The 15,222-nt window shown below is 42.2% G+C and overlaps 1 protein-coding gene across 1 annotated transcript in view; it reads left to right on the top strand.

The window, feature by feature from the left end:
* The window catches only part of LOC120929674 (protocadherin-9-like), a 1,495,744-nt gene that overhangs the window by 717,545 nt on the left and 762,977 nt on the right, over positions 1–15,222 (top strand). The gene's annotated exons all lie outside the window — the stretch shown is intronic.

Here is a 15,222-nt window from a genome sequence, read left to right as displayed (position 1 = left end):
GACGTACGTGTTGTACGTCACCACACTTTGCGCAAACATTTTTTATCACGATCGTGTGTATGCAAGGCAGGCTTGAGAGGAATCACATTGAGAAAAACAGTTTTTTTCCATGACATGACTAACGGTCGTGTGTGTACGCGGCATTACAGTATATAGGACTTTTTTGCACTAGTGTAAAATATTTATATGTAGCACTTTCAGATCTATATTGTTTTTTTTTAACTGGGGAATTTATGAATTTGCAGGAGTGTTTTCTCACTGTCCACACATTTGTCATTTTTTTATTAACCAATTAAGACCCGGACCATTATGCAGGTAAAGGACCTGGCCAGTTTTTGCGATTCGTCACTGCTCCGCTTTAACTGACAATTGCGCGGTCATGCGATTTGGCTCCCAAACAAAATTGGCGTCCTTTTTTTCCCACAAATAGAGCTTTCTTTTGGTGGTATTTGATCACCTCTGCGTTCTTTTTTTTTTTTTTGCGCTATAAACAAAAATAGAGTGACAATTTAAAAAAATAATCTATGAGCCAGATTCACAGTACAAGTACGCCGGTGTATCTACTGATACACCGGCGTACTTTCAAATTTGCCGCATCGTATCTTTAGTTTGAATCCTCAAACCAAGATACGACGGCTTTTGGCTTCGATCCGACAGGCGTACGGCTTTGTACGCCTTCGGATCGTAGGTGCAATACTTCGGAGCCCGCTGGGTGGAGTTTGCGTAGTTTTCCGCGTCGAGTATGCTAATTAGCTTTTTCCTGCGATCCACGAAGGTACGCGCGGCCGTCGCATTCTCTTACGTCGTCGCTAGTCGGCTTTTCCCGGCGTATAGTTAAAGCTGCAAATTTGTGGCCTATAGTTAGACTTGCCATGTTAAAGTATGGCTGTCTTTCCTGCGTCAAATTAAAAAAAAAATTTTTTCGTAAGTCGTCCGTGAATAGGAAAGGACGTAACTCAGGTCGACTTTAAAAAAATGACGTTGGTGCGACGTCATTTCGCGCAAAGCACGGCGGGAAATTTCAAAACGGAGCATGCGCAGTACTTTCGGCGTGGGAACGCGCCTAATTTAAATGATCCACGCCCTCTACCCGGATCATTTGAATTAGGCGGGCTTGTGCCGGGGGGATTTACGCTACGCCGCCGCAACTTTACAGGCAAGTGCTTTGTGAATCAAGCACTTGCCCGTAAAACTTGCGACGACGTAACGTAAATGCGATACATTACGCCGCCGCAGATGTACCTGAATCTGGCCCTAGATTTTTTACTTTTTGCTATAATAAATACCCCCAAAAAAGATCTAAAAAAAAAAAAATTCTCAGTTTAGGCCGATGCGTATTCTTCTACCTATTTTTGGTAAAATAAATTGCAATAAACGTTTATCTATTGGTTTGTGCAAAATTTATAGCGTTTACAAAATAGGGGATAGTTTTATTGTATTTTTATTAATAATTTTTTTTTACTACTAATGGCGGCGATCAGCGTGACTGCATTTTTTGTGACCGCGACATTAGGGCGGACACATCGGACAATTTTGACACATTTTTGGGACCATTCTAATTTTCACAGCAAAAAGTGCTATAAAAATACATTGTTTACTGTGAAAATGACAATTTCAGTTTGGGAGTTAACCACTAGGGGGCGCTGAAGGGGTTAAGTGTGACCTCATATGTGTTTACAACTGTAGGGTGGTGGGGCTGGACTTGTGACGTCATTGATCGTGTTTCCCTATATCTGTGAAGAACGGGGAAAACACCTATCCCCGTTCTTCAGCTCTGAAGGATCGATCGCGGGATACCGGCGGCAATTGTGTCCCGTGCGCGGTCACCGAGCTTCGGACCCGGTCACATGCGTGCGCCGGTGGCGCGCACGCGACCCCACGCGCCCCCACGGCTGGGCTTAAAGGGCCACGTACAGGTACATGGATGTGCCCAGCCGTGCCATTCTGCCAAAGTATACCGGCGTGAAGGGGTCCTTAAGTGGTTGCTGTAATGTACCGTATTTGCTAATTCATATTTTTGTATTGCTTGGTTGTTATTATGTTATTGTTTTACTTCAGTTTACGTGAGCCACAGATTTGTTTATTAAATACTTGAAACAAGAGTCTGTATGTGTGGACTTATTTCTTTGTGGTACCTAAATAGCACCAACAATGCGCAGTGCTTTACATATACCTTGTACATTAAGTCCCTGCCCTCAAGGAGCTTACAATCTAAGGTCCATAACTGAAATGCATACTACCAGTATGTATTTGGTGTGTGGGAGGAAACTCACACAGGAAAAGGAAGAACGTGCAAACTCCACGCAGATAGCGGTGGGGTTTGGGATACAAACTGACAGCGCTAGTGCTGCCAGGCAACGGTGACAACCACTAAGCCCCACTGTACTGCCCTGAACTTAGATGTGTTCTAATGTGACAACACATTATTAAACTAATAGCATTAGATGAAAATTGCATGCCATTTAGTTTACCAATTCGCAGAGATAACCATTCTCAAAGCCCCTGCTTTCAGTATATTGTGCAATAATTTAATGGCAGCTTGTCTATTTAGATTATAAAAAAAAACTTCAACCTATGAATCCTATAAAGGTCACAAAGCTCTAAAGTGGTTTTAAAAGAACACTAAGGCCGGGTTCACACTGGTACGGCAGATGCTCCAACTTTGGGAGCACATGTCGCATGACCTGTGTAAATCAATGGTTCTCTATGAGAGCCATCTTAACTGGTCCAACACAAGTCGGTCCGACTTTGAAAAAGGTTCCTGTACTACTCTGGTCTGACTTTGGTCCTACGTCAGCCTACTGAATATCATTGAAGCCAGATCAAATTTGGATACTTGTCCTAACCATCTGACTTGTGACATCTGGCATGGTGATTACAGCAGCAGGAAAATGAATTGATGTCACACTGGGATTCTTTTGATTGGTCAAAGAACAAGTCGGACTATCTCAAAATTGGGGCAAAATCTTATCCTGTTCATTCAAGTTTTATGGAAGTAGAACCAAAGTAGGGCCGATGTAAGACTGATGTTGCAGGGCAAAGTAGGATGGCAGTCGTACAACAGTCGTACCAGTGTGAACCCGGCCTCAAGCTTTAAAAGTTGTGCCTGTTTTACTCACCCTATGTCAATGTATCAGTGATATACTCTCAGGCCTTGTACACACGACCGAACATGTCTGCTGAAACTGGTCCGCAGACCAGTTTCTGCGGACAGATCCGACCGTGTGTACAGCCTAGCAGACAGGTTTCCAGCAGACAAAAGTTTAAAGCATGCTTTAAAACTTGTCTGCTGGAAACCCGTCCGTCATGTCCGCTGGTTAGTACACCTAACCAGCGAACAGAAATCTCCCGCATGCGTCGAATGGATTCGACGCATGCGTGGAAGTATTTTACTTCCTGGTTTGGTGACGTGGCGGCGTCAATGTCACAGCCACGTCACCGCGCTGTCTGTCCGCTGGGATTTCGGTTTGATGGTGTGTACAGCCATAAGACCAAAATCTCCCAGCGGACATGTCCAATGAAAACGGTCCACGGACCGTTTTCATCGGACATGTTCTATTGTGTGTACAGGGCCTAAGTGGTCCATTTAATTTATAGGTTACGCTATCAGTCAGGAATTTCTGTGCACACCAGGCTATACTTGGTACATCCACTGATTATAAAATTCAGTAATGACTCAAAAAAGAAAAAAAATCTTCTGACTTGTATCTAAATACTCTTATGCCATGTACAAATGGTCGGAATTTCCAATGAAAAAAGTCAGACAAAATTTTTTCATCGGATATTCCGACAGTGTGTATGCCCCATCTGAATTTTTCCGTTGGATATTCCGATGGACTTAGAAAGAGAACATGTTCTCTTTTTTTCCGGAAATTCCGTTCGTCTGTATGGAATTTCGACGGAAAAAAAACATGCATGCTTGGAAACAATTTGATGCATGCTCGGAAGCATTGAATTTTTCTAGGCTCTTCGTAGTGTTGTATGTCATCACGTTTTTGACGGTCACAAATTCGGTGCATCAGTGTGTATGCAAGACAGCTTGAGCGGAATTCTGTCAGAAAAACCCATCTGAGTTTATTCCGACGGAAAAAAACGGCAGTGTGTACGCGGCATTATTAACATCCAGGAGACTGGAAATTTGAGTAGGTAGACAGTTAATGGTGCAAATGTAACAAGCAGTTTTCTTCCAATAGGAAGGTTTGGACATGGGATCCCTGCCATGTTACTACACATAAATATTTCTGACAGTGATCCACCTCTTGCTTTTTACAAAATAAATATTCCTAATGATTTAATAAAAAAATTGTGTATATTGATGGAAGGTCAAATGATGATAGGGATCCATCAGACCAGAGACGAACATGAACAATTCAGAACCACCTGGGCCTGTTGGACCCACTATAGGCTGTCCTTGGGTTCTGCTGACCCTGCTACAGTGGGCACAACTGCCTTGATGGGCGACTAGTTTGTCCTGATGATCTGGCCCCCGCCCTTCATTTTATTCTTGTCCTATCCACTCCTCCCTTGCCCCCCCACCCCCCCTCCTGCCTTCCATGCTCCTACACCTGGTGATCAGTTATATTACGATGTTCATAGTGGTGGCTGGGGGGTGAGTCGCAGCTCGACCCTCCTCCCCTCGGGTTAGGGACAGTGAATTTCTACACCACTGATAAATCTCCACGCTGTGATTGTGTAGCTGGGACGTTGCTATCTGCCTGATTCATGCCAGAGGGGGTGGGATCTCGATGGGGGCAGCTGCTGCTCTCCCAGTGATATGTTAGGCTTAAGGTGGGGCTCCCCCCCTTGCCCATGTTGTGCCCCCGATGGGGATGGGCGGGGGGGTTGCCTACATTTCTAGGGGACAATTGCGGTATACCTTCAGGTTTCTGTCTTATTGCCTATTCCCAACGAGTATCCATTGTTTCTTGGATATCAACACGCATCTTACGAGAGAACATATGATATTCTGTTGTCCATTTACCCTCTGTACCCATTGCATTCTAGACTTTTGTACTTGTATTATTTTTGTTTACTTGCCTGATTCTACTGTTCAGATATCTTAAATGAGACTGTTTTGTAAGATCTTGTACTGTAAAATCTTCAATAAAATATTTACAAAAAAAAAAAAAAATTATAGGGATGTCTGAAGTAATTAGGAAAAACAAATGACCCATCAAACCACCATCTTTATCTCAGGTATCATGACTGTGATAAGCTCCTGAAATGTTTGCATAATTTTCAAGGACCTTATATAAATAAGTTTATATAGCTCATCTTGTAACTAAAATTATTTGACTGTATGCTGGATTTTTTTTTATTTTGTTCTTCATGTTCAACGTAACATGTATCATTTATATAAAATTCTAAGTAATAGAGATATTTAAAAAAGCTCTTGACTGGACTACATATAATACATCTTGATTCCAGTCTTATAGTGGAAGTATAAATAATACAAAGAAGTACATATCGTCACCTGCACTCAACTAGAAGACATAGGTAATGCTTGGCACGCATTGTTCAAATTGTGGAATGCCAGTCACAGAAAGGACACCCTGCCGAAAGCTCCACATGTGTTAGGAAGGAAATCTTATGTGGATGAACAAACTGACAATATGAAATAAGCTGCTAAAAATAATTTGCTACACTTGTCTGCTAAAGGAGAAAACAACAAGGTGTTAGAGAGCACAAAATAATAGAATTTTATGGCAGAAAGGAACTCAGAAATTCAAAGCACCGTGTAGCTAGGTAGCAAAAATGTAATTAAGGTACTTAAGGTACTATACATATATATATCTAAATATATATATATATATATATATATATATAAAACAAGTTGTAGATACAGTATATTTATACAAATACATTTTGAATGTTGTAATTTGCAGCCCATATTTTCCCACCAAAAAATGTGTTCAAATTAAACTAAGCTTTTAACATCTCTTCTGTGAACTCCTGTGAGTGGATCAATCATGTATGTAATGTAACCCTACATTCAGACCTGACATTTCTGGTTTTCCACATTTCTTTTTTTTCCACTTTTTTGTCCTCCAAACATGTAATATTTAGCATAACAGCAAACTCAGTTGTCTAATTGTCTTCCAGTCTCCTGACTATTTTGTCATGCAATTCTGTTTATTCCTCCCTAGGAGAGTGGAGTAATGCAATCTATGCATTAAGGTGAAAAAACATCTGGTGATGCCGCCCCCCCCCCGAGCCCCCGTTTTACTTACCTGACCTGTCGAAAGTCCTGCGCGGTCCCGATATCCTCTTCGCCACTCAGCCTGGCCGCTGATTGGCTAGAGCGGATGGATTGAGAGCTGCGCAGCCATTGGCTGGCGCTGCTGTCAATCACATCCAGTGATGCGGCACGCCGAGGGGCGCCGATGGCCGCTCGCTGTATCACGGGAGTGCGCCCGCAATTACTGACCACCATGCGAGCTCTCGCATGACTGTGGTGAGTAATTGCGGGGAGGACAGAGACAGCCGCCGAGGGACCCCAGAAGACGTGGATCGGGGCCACTCTGTGCAAAACTAACTGCACAGTGGAGGTAAGTATAACATGTTTGTTATTTTAAAGGAAAAAAAAAATTCCTTTAGTGACCCTTTAAGCTGGCTATACACTAGTAGAATTTCAAATGAACATTTGTATGAAAATTCTCTGAATATTTGTTTAAAAGTAGTTAAAAGATTTTTTAATGAATAAACTTTACCAAGTGAAAACCACAAACATTCATACATTCAAGAAACAAATTCTATCCTGATACTTAACATTTTCTAATCGCCGCTGTTGAAAGCGAATGCCAATTTGACCCCACTAATGATTAGAAAAAGAATAAATGTTCTTACAACATTCTTACAATTATAAATGTTAAATGAAATTCTACTAGTGTATACCTTGCTTAAGTCAGACTCTCTGCTGAACTAGTTCCTTCAGTCATTAGACTGGACCTGTATCTGCTAACATTGGGCCAAATCCACAAAGATCGTGCCTAACGTAAATTTTCCCATTTAAGTTACACTGCCTTAAAATTTCTACCTAAGTGCCCGATCCACAAAGCACTTACCTAGAAATTTTGGGCTGTGTAACTTAAATTCCGCCATCGCAAGGCGTTCCTCTTCAAATGGGGGCGATTCCCATTTAAATGAGGCGCGCTCCCACGCCGGCCATACTGCGCATGCTCGTGACGTCATTTTCCCGATGTGCATAGCGCGAAATTACGTTACGCCGAGCTTTGTGGATTGCGACGGGTCAATAAAGTCGAGGCGGGAAAAAAAAAAAATCCGGCGAAAAAAAAAAAATCAAAATGAAAAAAAAATTGCGTCGCTGGACAGAAAGGTCTGCTTTTACATGGTGTACTAACTTTACACCTTGTAAAAGCAGCCCTAATTTTGCGTATGCAAACTAAAACTTACGGAGAAAAAATGAAGCTGAAAAGCTTCGTGGATCTCCGTAAGTGCTAATTTGCATACCCGAGGCAGCATTTCGACACAAAATGCCCCCAGCGGCGGATGCGGTACTGCATCCTAAGATCCGGCAGTGTAAGGGACTTACACTGCCGGATCTTCTCCCTAACTATGGAAAACTGATTCTGTGGATCAGTTCCATAGTTAGGAACAGGGATACGACGGAGTAACAGCAGTTACGCCATTGTATCCCTTTTGTGGATTTGGCCCACAATGTCTATCACTTGCTTAGCTTTAGACATTTTCCCTCTTGAGACACACTCTGTCCCTTTAGAACTCTTTCACACTGGGGCAGTTTTCAGGGGATTTAGCACTAAAAATAGCCTCTGCAAAGTCTCCCATTAATTCCATTGTGTCTCTTCGCACTGTGGCGGTGCGCTTGCGGGATGTTCCGAAAAGTCCTACAAGCAGCATCTTTGGGGTGGGTTGGGGGCACTATTTTTAGTGCTCCCGAAACACCCTGCCCATTGGAATGAATGGGCGGTGCTTTCAAAGCTCCTTAAAAGTGATTTGAAATCACCGCAAACTGGAGTTTTTAACCATTTTTGGGTGAAAAGCGCCTGCTAGCAGCCCAAAATCACTGCTTAAACAGCGCTAAAGCACCACTAAAATTAGTGGCTCTTTAGCATGAATGGAGGGGCGGCTCAGTGTGAAAGTAGCCTTACATCCAAGTCTCAGATGTCAGTCTGGCTCAGTGGTCTGTCTGTGTAGGCTAGTTAGGCCTGGACACATGCTCCCAAAAGTCAGGCTTCAAGATGCTTTTGCAGCACATAGGTTCAAGATTAGAGATTTCTCTTATTTTTGAGCAACATCCACCTGAATCTAATCAGTTTTTTTCCCTGCTGAAAAAGGCACTATCTGCATCTTTTTTTTTTTTTTTAAAGTGTATTTTTTGCGTGTACTCAAGAGAGGAGCCGGACTTGAGAGTAGGCAGGCCTCCCCCAGAGGCAATCTGCCACCTTTCTCCATGCCCCGGGTGGCAATGGCGGGTGTGTGAGGGGGTCCTCCCACACAGCCCGCCCTACCTGCTCCGCTTTGAAGCCCAACGGGGCAGAGGGACTCCCTATAAGGGAGTGAGAGGATATAGCCCGCTCAACCAGCCCCGTTAGTCCTTCGCCTCTCTTTTTAGAGACCGCGTGGTCAAAGTGCCTGCATGTTAACTCAATTTCGAGTGCGTGTAAGTGTGGTGGTTTTTGTGGGAGGGGGTGGGCGTACTAAGCATAGCACACCCACCGGGAGCCGGGCTGAGACCACCAAACTCAATTCACATGTAGCCGAGACCGGGATCCGAACCCCTAGCTGCAGAGGTGAATGGCTTGTCAGCGCAGTGCCAATCACTTTGAGCCACCACGGCTCCCATTGAGCCACCACAGCTCCCCACTATCTGCATCTTTACACAGTGACAGACTATCCATTTGTCAAATATATACAGCACACCAGTGTTTCTCAACTCCAGTCCTCAAGGCACCCCAACAGGTCAAGTTTTCAGGCTTTCCATTTTTTTGCACAGGTGATTTGATAAGTTTCACTGCCTAATGCCTTGTACACACGGATTTTGTCTGACAGAATTTTTTCATGGGATATTCTGACCGTGTGTGGACTGTGTATGGGCCCCATCAGACTTTTTTTCTACCAGAGTTTAGAAATAGAACATGTGTTAGTTTTTTTTCCCTATAGGAAATTCTGATTGTCTGTGTGGAACTCCAATGGAGAAAAAAACATGCATGCTCAGAATCAAGTCGACGCATGCTCGGAAGCATTGAACTTCATTTTTCTCAGCTCGTCGTAGTGTTTTACATCACCGCGTTTTAGACGGTCAGAATTTGGTCTGATAGTGTGTATGCAAGACAGCTTGAACGGAATTCTGATGGAAAATTCCATCAGATTTTATCCCATCGGAAATTCTGATTGTGTGTACAGGGCATTAGTAATTAACACAGCCATTTCATCTTAGGGAAATCCTGAAAACATGACCTGTTGGGGCACCTTGAGGACTGGAGTTGAAAAACGCTGCAGTACACACACTTACACACACTCATCAAGTATTCTCATAGCTGTAAAAACCCATTCACACTATATGTGTTGAGTTGTATTGTTCGAAGTAGGCCCAATTCATTGAGACGCTGAAATACACTGGTTTCGACACACCCAGCATTCCAGGGAGCTGGTAAAAATAGAAAATGCTGCTTTTAAAATTTTGTGTAATGTGCTAAACAAATTAAAATATGTTACTGCTTTTTGCAATTTGGTTTATGGGAAAAACAAAGTTGTTTGGCTCCTGTTGTGAAAAATACACACATTTAACCAAGGCAGTAAAAAAATGCATGTAAACGCATATGAGCGCAGGTGTTTTTGTGTACACCAATAGTGCTAAACTGTGTGAATCCAGTACATTGAGATCTGCTGTGTTGTTTGACAGCTAATGATTTGCTACACATACTGTATTATTTATCCGTGGCAAAGATCTTATATTGCATTATAAATAAACAGCTATATTGCGATATAATTTGAGTTACTGTATTTATTGGCGTATAACACTCAGTTTTTTACCCTGAAAATGGAGAGTAAACTGTGCCTGCAGGGGGCTGTGGAAAGTTTTTTTCCTGAAACTTCCCTCTTGAAGTTAGGGTGCGTGCTAGACGCCTGTGCGTGTTTATATGCCAATAAATACGGTATCACATACATTACACATCAGAAACCTTTATTCTATAGTAGTCTACACACCTACCCAACCATTTGTGAGAGTATTCAGCTTTGTTGTACATGCACACCTCACTCTGTTGGCATGAGATTTTTTAAGTGTATTAAAACTACTCATAGATAAAATATTGATTAATTTATCAGCTCTGATACTGACAATACACACTGACAATTTAAACCCCCTACCAACTTTTAAAAGAAAAACTGATTAAACAGATCAACACAACCTATGCCAATCCCTGTTATTTAGGTAAAAATATAAAACATGCAGATGCCAGGTTTCCTTGAACTGTACATGCAAGCTGGGCTTGCAGAAAATGACTGTGTGTATGACCAACATAATTCACATAATAACACCAACAGTTGTGTGTTTCTGCTCCATTGCAAAATTATGGGCAGACAGGATGATTAACATTACCATGATTTGTTTGGCTCAAGCTTAAAGACACCATCATCTCAAAGAATATAAGGATCAGTGAAATAAAAATTTCCCATGATAATATTTCAAAGGTTTGATCATTTCTATTTTGACAATATCTATTTATTCAGTCATAAGCCTGAACATAACTAATTACTGTTGCCTAACTGGAAAGGAAGTATGTCTCATTTGTAGCTGTGTTTTTTACATTTTAAATGTAAGAACATGAGATTCTCTGTATCTTTAGCAAAAAGTCAGTAATTATTTACAGTATTATATATAGGTACGTCTTTTAACTTACCCCATTATGAAAAGCATGTTTACAAACATTACACCAGATGGTGTTGTTCCAGTAATGGCCACCTACACTTTTACTGTGTGTTTTATACTGTATATCTTGTTTTACTTTCAGCTTGCATATGTTCTGATGGTTCTTTATGGGATAATTTCCCCTATCTGTAGACTTTAGGAGGTGCTGTGCATAACTCTTGTGGTTTATTTAACTAATTTGTTTTCTAGCACACACAGCCTCTTTCTAATATTCTGCTCCAGCATCTTACAGAATCAATCTTGAGCAGCTTGCAACCAAATGCCTGATTAAAAAGTTAGTAGACCTTAAGTACAATTACTTTAGCTATATGGCATTCAGGCATTAAACCCAGTGTTAATTGTTTTTCAATTTTGTAATGATCCTTATAATAGGATATAAACAGAAGAGATCATTTCTTGCAGTTAAATCAGCAGAAAGTATAGACATTAACTCTGATTAATTGTTGCAATATAAAACTAAAGGCAGTTGTAAGTAAACAGACTCTCTGGGGGCTATATTGGTGAAGATAAGAAAAATGATAAGGCAAAATTGTCATTGCGTTATCGGGCAAGATGGCGATTGGTCACTTTTATATGCATGTGTGTGTGTATGGTTATGTGCAAATGTCAGTTTGGTGCACAAAGGTTACAACCTCCATCAGGACTCTATTGCTGTCTATGTCAGTGTTATGTCCTCACTTCCCTTCTCAGAAAAGCTATTCAGTTTCACAGGGAATGAGAAGATACTCATCAGTGGGAAAACAGAGAGGAAAAGAAAACAGTGATGCTCTAACCCTCTTTCTATTAAAAAAGATAAAAGTAAATTTTATTGAACATTATAGTTTAGTGTTGTTGACTACACACCACAACTACAATTAGCGTAGACTATGGGGTTGATAATCAACTTTTAGGTTTTATTGTAAAAGGAGAAGTCCAACCTGAGCTTTTTAGGCTGGGCTTCTCCTCTGGGTCACAGAAGTGCACTTTGTTTTGCACTCATGTGACCCGTTTTCAGCGGAGATCGGTCTGAAGTCCGCTTTCCGCTGACGTCACTGCCATCAGTCGGGGCAGCGCATCATCCCGACTTTTAGGTCTGAATCCGCCACCTGCCCTGATTGATGGCTGTCTCAGCGAGCCACTGAGACGGCCAGTGCCCACCCCTCCACTTCTCATCGCTCCAATGAGCGTGGAGAAGTAGAGCAGAAGCTTTGCTCGGGGAGGAGTGAGAACCAAGCCATCGATGATGATCAGTGGCTCAGTTCTCAGTGCAGAGATGCCGGGGGACAGATGCAGCATCAGTCTGATGCTCCATCCACCGAGGTAAGTATGAATAGGGGAAAAAAAAACATACTTCTCTTTTAAAGCTTAACAAACTAATGTTAGAAACTGGCTACCGTGCACAGATGGTTGCACCAGATTTTGCACTGTCCAATTTTAGTAAATCAACTGCTTTAAAGGGTAACTAAAGGAAAATGTTTTTTTAGCTAAATAGCTTCCTTTACCTTACTGCAGTCCTGGTTTCATGTCCTCATTGTTTGTTTTTGTTCTGATGTTGCTGTAATTCTGCTCTGTTCTGGACACTTCCTGGGTGTCTGTTTCCTGAGGACCACAGTACAGAACCATGGAAGGACTGGTACAGCCACAACCTAGCCAAATTATAGTTTTATTATATACAGTGGGTGACCACGATATTGTGTCAATCTCGCTCCCTTTCTCGGCGAGATTGACCACCTACGAGCCCCATCGCTGGGGCCAGCGCCGAGCTGGCTTGCCGCGATGGAGACAAAGCCGTCATTGAAGCGACGGGAGATCCAACTTGGATTCCCGCCAATTCTAGGTGCGGCATTTGGTATGCATTCCTGAGAGGGAGAACTCCACGCCAATTTTTTAATAAAAAACTGACATGGGTTCCCCCCCAGGAGCATACCAGGCCCTTAGGTCTGGTATGGGTTGTAAGGAGACCCCCCTACGCCGAAAAACTGACGTAGGGGGTCCCCCTACAATCCATACCAGACCTGTATCCAAAGCATGCTACCCAGCCGGCCAGGAAAGGAGTGGGGACGAGTGCCCCCCCTCCTGAGCCGTACCAGGCCACATGCCCTCAACATGGGGGGGTCGGGTGCTCTGGGGCAGGGGGGCGCACTGCGGGCCCACCCCAGAGCACCCTGTCCCCATGTTGATAAGGACAGGGCCTCTTCCCAACAACCCTGGCCGTTGGTTGTCGGGGTCTGCGGTTGGGGGGCTTATCAGAATCTGGGAGACCCCTCAAATAAGGGGGCCCCCAGATACCGGCCCCCCACCCTAAGTGAATGGATATGGGGTACATCGTACCCCTACCCATTCACCTGGATGCAAAGTGTTAAAGTTAATAAACACACGACACAGGTTTTTTTAAATAATTTATTAGTCTGCTCCGGGGGCCCCCCTGTCTTCTTTAGCTCTTTTAGCAGGGGGGGCTTCTTCTTCCGCTCTCCGGGGGGGGTCTTCTCCACTCTCGGGGGTCTTCTCCGCTCTCCGGGGGGGTTTTCTCCGCTCTGGGGGGTCTTCTTCTATCTTCGCCGCTCTCCGCTGTTGACTCGCCGCACCCCGGTTCTTCTCGCGCTGTCCGGTGCCTTCTCCTTCAGCGCTGGCTGCCCGCTATCTTCGTGTGTTAGCTCAGTTACTAGCAGGCGGCCAGCACGCTCTTCTGTGACGTCATATTCTTCTCTTCTCTTCTTCTCCCTTCTTCTGATGTTGACCCGTCGCCTCTTCTCGCTGCAATGACAGGTGCGCGGCTTGCATCCGACTTATATAGGCCTCACAGTCCCATCATGCTCCGGTACCTACCCACATGGTACCTACCCACATGGTACCGGAGCATGATGGGCGGCAAAATGCAACGGTTTTTAGCGCGATTTGCTGCGACAAAATGCAGCATTTTTTACCGCGTTTTTTTACAGGTCTAGGGTCACCAATGTAAAACGCCCAAATTCGAGCGACAAAAAAGGGTCCAGAACTTGTTTGGGCTTCAGGAGTTCGGCGTCAGGCGTTTTGTAGTGGAGATGTGAACCATCTCCATAGAGAATAATGTATTTTTTTCCCTCTAGCGTTTTGGGGCATCGCGCTTCAGGCGACAAAACGCTCAGGTGTGAATGCAGCCTTACACTGTATCACATAAAATCATTGCATTGGGAGAAATTGACTAACACATTTATTTGTGATGTTTAAGATTTGTCTTTAATTGAAAACTTATACCTGATTATTTAGAAATGCAAAGTATGTGTTTCTATTTCTGGTTTATCATATTTAACAGAGGAATTTTCACATCTAGCTATGTGAATATTGATTTGGCAATTTCACTTTCACATTATTTATTTTATTAAAATGATTTATACATTGGGAGGCCAAGGGTGGTTTCTTTAAGTATTATGTATTATGTAAAAAAAAAATTTGTATCTATATATAATAAAATAAGCAAATAAAAAAAACAAATACATTTGGGCAGATTTTTAAAGATCCACTGTAGATCAGTGATGCCCAACAAAAGGCTTTCATACTACTAGTTTTTATACAGAGCTGGGTATCAGTGGATCTGGTGAGTCTTTGTAATTAATGGTGTTCTTGTTTAGGTAAAGGTGACATTTTCCCCAAATACTGTATCGCAAATTTGATTTGGCTATACCCTCTTTCCACCAATCAAAGCGATAGATAGATAGATAGATAGATAGATAGATAGATAGATAGATAGATAGATAGATAGATAGATAGATAGATAGATAGATAGATAGATAGATAGATAGATAGATAGATAGATAGATAGATAGATAGATAGATAGATAGATAGATAGATAGATAGATAGATAGATAGATAGATAGATAGATAGATCTAAATAGATACTTTTAATGAAATTAAAATGAATCAACAAACAAAACAGAAAGAGAGACATTGGTAAATTTTTACAATTAAAAATGCCAAACTAAATGGTACAATTGAGTAGGCATACAGTTTGTAGAAATCAGGAAATACAATCCTCATAACAATAAATAATTTGTAATAACTGCATAGCCAACTGGTCTTTTAAAAGAAGGACAGATATTGCATAATAATAATCATAATAATAATAATAATAATCAGCTCATTGCACTATTAAGGAAATACAAACTGTTAAACAGAAAAAAAAAAAAGAAGAGAGGAACAAACCAACTGGAAGTACACATCAATTACTTTGTATTGGAGAAACCCCCAATACCACGCATTATTGTCAGATATCACAAAAGGTAAATCATTGCTGATAGATCACAGATAGTCACACATGGTCACTCACCTGGAATCAGTGCAGGCAACTGTCTAT

The sequence above is a fragment of the Rana temporaria genome, chromosome 2 (assembly GCF_905171775.1).
Source record: "Rana temporaria chromosome 2, aRanTem1.1, whole genome shotgun sequence".
Taxonomy (NCBI): domain Eukaryota; kingdom Metazoa; phylum Chordata; class Amphibia; order Anura; family Ranidae; genus Rana; species Rana temporaria.
This window is presented reverse-complemented; position numbering and strand designations above follow the sequence as displayed.